Raw genomic sequence first — 4,032 nt, 5'->3', positions numbered from 1 at the left:
TTGTTTCTGATCATCTTAATAACCCCTATACCTGAGCTGGAGATTAATATTGTGTATAAATGTTGAATACATTATCTTTGTTTCAAACACATTGTGTCGAATATTTGATTCCTCCATGATCAGAGGAGACTGTTTGATGTTCTGTTACTGACTCTTCCATTTTAGTACTTTTTATTAATCTAACATATATCACTTCTCACCTAGTTCGCCTTCTATCAAACCCCAAACTTGTTCCATTTGAGTACATGGGTTGTGGTTGTTGTAGAATTAACTGCAGTGTCTCACCTTAAACTCAGCTGAAATCCTTGCAAACAGCCCTTTATTGAACCATCTTGCATAAGGTTTGAAATCTGTTACTTTCTGTAATCCATTTTTGGAACCGATTGAATTTTAAAAACTCATCCATGCATTTTGCACGTGATAGCCTGTGAAATATTCTGATATTTGTAATTGTCATTGCCACACACTCCGTTCCCGACTGACAAACTGTATCCCTCTCCCCAACTTCTGTCTGAGCCTCAACCAGACTGTTCGTAACCTTGGTTTCATACTTAACCCTGAAGTAGGTTATTTGATCAGATATCAACAGCATAATTAAGACTGCCAATTTCCACCTCTGCAACATCATCCGTCCCCGCTCTTGCCTCAGCTCATCCACTGCTGAAGCCCTCATCCATGCCTGTGTGACTTCTGGACTTGACTATTCCAATGCACTTCTCCCACATTCTACTCCACATAAACTAGTGTTAATCCAAAATTCGGCTGCCCATGCCCTAACTCGCACCAAGTCCAGCTCACCCATCACCGCAGTGCTCACTGACCTACATTGGCTTCTAGTTGAGCAACTCCTTGATTTCAAAATTCTTATACTTATTTTCAAATCCCTCCGTGACCTTGCCCCTCCCTAGCACTGTAAATTCCTCCAGCCCCACAACCACCGCTGACACCCACCCACCCATGAGATATCTGTCTTCCTGAGCATCCCTGATTATAATTGGTGGCTGTGCCTTCTGTTGCCCAGGCCCCAAGTTCTGGAAAACCCAGCCTAAACCTTGCTGTCTAACCTGTGCAGTACCTGCCCTGGCAGTTCTTGATGGGATAGTGTAGAGCAAGCTTTTCTCTCTTATCTAACCTGTGCTGTATCTTCCCTCCGAGTGTTTGATGGGACAGTGTAGAGTGTTGTTCCTGCCCTGGGAATGTTTAATGAGACTAGCGGGAGTTTTACTCTGTATCTAACCCGTGCTGTACCTGCAATGAGAGTGTTTGATGGAGCAATCTATGGGGAGCTTTACTCTCTGACTGACCCGTGCTGTGCCTGTTGTGTGAGTGTTTGATGGGACAGCGTAGCGTGGGATTAACTCTGTATCTAACCTATGCTGTACCTACCCTGTGAGTGTCTGGGACAGGCTAGAAGGAGACTTATCCTTTAATAACCCATGCTGTGCCTACCTGGGAATGTCTAGTGAGACTGTGTAGAGGGAGCTTTACTCTGCATCTAACCTGACTTGTCCTCCTCATCATCATCATCATCATCATAGGCAGTCCCTCGGAATCGAGGAAGACTTGCTTCCACTCCTGAAGTGAGTTATTTGATGTCTGAACAGTCCAATATGAGAGCCACAGACTCTGTCATAGGTGGGACAGATAATCATTGAGGGAAGGGGTGGGTGTGATTGGTTCGCCACATGCTCTTTCCGCTGCCTGCGCTTGATTTCTTCATGCTCTCGGCATTGAGACTCGAAGTGCTCAGCAACTTCCCGGATGCACTTTCTCGAATTAAGGTGGTCTTTGGCCAGGGAATCCCAGTTGTCAGTGGGGATGTCGCACTTTATCAGGGAGGCTTTGAGGGTGTCCTTGTAACGTTTCCGCTGCCCACCTTTGGCTCATTTGCCATGAAGGAGCTCCACATAGAGCACTTGGTTTGGGAGTCTTGTGTCTGGCATGCGAACTATGTGGCCTGCCCAGTGGAGTTAACCGAGTGTGGTCAGTGCTTCAATACTGGGGACGTTAGCCTGGACAAGGACGCTGATGTTGGTGTGCCAGTCCTCCCAGGGGATTTGTAGGTTCTTGCAGAGACATTGTTGGTGATATATCTCCAGTGACTTGAGCGTCTACTGTACATGGTCCATGCCTCTGAGCCATACAGGAGGGCGGGTATTACTACAATCCTGTAGGCCATGAGCTTGATGGTACCTGCCCTGCGAATGGTTGATGGGACAGTGTAGAGGGAGCTTTACTCTGTATTTAACCCATGCTGTACCTACCCTTGCAATGTCTGGCAGAACAGAGTAGAGGGAGATTCTCTCTATATCTATCCGATGCTATATCTGCCCTGGAATGACTGGACAAGTTAGATGGAGATGTAGTCTGTACCCAACTTGTGCTGTACTTGCCCTGGGAATGACTGATGGAACAGTATAGAGGGAGCTGTATCATCTTTGTTTAACCCATGTTGTTCTTGCTCTGGGAATGTTTGATGGGACAGTGTGGAGGGAGCTTTACTCTGTATCTAACCCATGCTGTACCTTCCCTGCAAGTGTCTGATGGGACAGCGTATTGAGATCCTTACTGTGTACCTACTCATGTCCGTGATACACCGTAGAGGACAAAAATCACACTGTGACTCCGGGAGGAGCTCCTCAGCCACAGGGAGAAGACGGTTTGGGAGGATTCTAGTGATGGCTTTCCCAGTGGCTGATAACAGGGCGATCCATCTGTAATTGCCGCAATTGGACTTGTCCCCTTTGTTAAAGATTACTGCATCTCTGAGATCTCCAGGCATGCTCTCCTCCTTCCAGATGAGAGAGATGAGGTCATGCATTTTTGCCAATATTGCCTCTCTGCTATAATTTCGTGCCTCAGTGGGAATTTCATCCGCTCCCATTGCCTTGTTGTTCTTGAGCTGGTGGATGGCCTTCTCTATCTCGTGCAGGGCTGGGGTTTTGCGGAGATGTTGGCGGGTAGCATGCTGTGGGTTGGAGTCGAGGACACTCGAGTCAAAGGCAGAGTCTCAGTTAAAGAGATCTTCGAAGTGCTCCTTCCAGCGGGTCCTGACTGCCTCAGTGTCCTTGATGAGTGTTTCCCCATTCTTGGCCAGCAGTGGGGTGGGGCCTTGGGTGCTTGGGCAATAGGTGGCCTTGACTGCGATGAAGACTCGTCACACATCATGGCTGTCGGCAAGCTGCTGAACCTCCTGTGATTTCTCGACCCACCATCTATGCTTTAGGTCACAGGTTTTTTCTTGGACCTCGGCCTTAAGCCGTCTGTAATGCTGCTTTGCTGCTCCCGAGTTGGGTTGTTGTTTTAGGTTCAGAAATGACCTGTGCTTGCTAACAATTAGCTCCTGTATCTCCTCGTCATTCTCATTAAACCAGTCCTGGTGTTTCCTCGATCAGACCAACATCACCAGCATCAAAGCACTGACCACACTCGACCAGTTCCATTGGGTGGGCCAAATTGTTCACAACTATTTTAAGTAAAACAATAATCAAGTGTCCCCTGATTAAAGTGGGGAGGGGCGTCACACTCCAGAAACTTTCATTAAAGTGCCCCTTTATTATTTTTGAGGGCACCAAAAACAAAACTTAACAATTCAACATTAAGGGAAGCTTTGTCAAATTAAATCAAATTTATTAAAATTAAAATTCAGTTCCCTCTTGAAATGATGCACTCTAGTCTCTGAGGTGGCCATCTCTCGTGGATACCGCATGCTCCATCTCCAGGGACACAAATAGAAACATAGAAACATAGAAAATAGGTGCAGAAGTAGCCCATTCGACCCTTCTAGCCTGCACCGCCATTCAATGAGTTCATGGCTGAACATGCAACTTCAGTACCCCATTCGTGCTTTCGCGCCATACCCTTTGATCCCCCTAGTAGTAAGGACTTCATCTAACTCCTTTTTGAATATATTTAGTGAATTGGCCTCAACAACTTTCTGTAGTAGAGAATCCCCAGGTTCAGCACTCTCTGGGCGAAGAAGTTTCTCCTCATCTCAGTCCTAAATGGCTTACCCCTTATCCTTCGACTGTG

This window comes from Pristiophorus japonicus, unplaced genomic scaffold (assembly GCF_044704955.1).
Source record: "Pristiophorus japonicus isolate sPriJap1 unplaced genomic scaffold, sPriJap1.hap1 HAP1_SCAFFOLD_506, whole genome shotgun sequence".
NCBI lineage: Eukaryota > Metazoa > Chordata > Chondrichthyes > Pristiophoridae > Pristiophorus > Pristiophorus japonicus.
Note: the sequence above shows the minus strand (reverse complement) of the source record.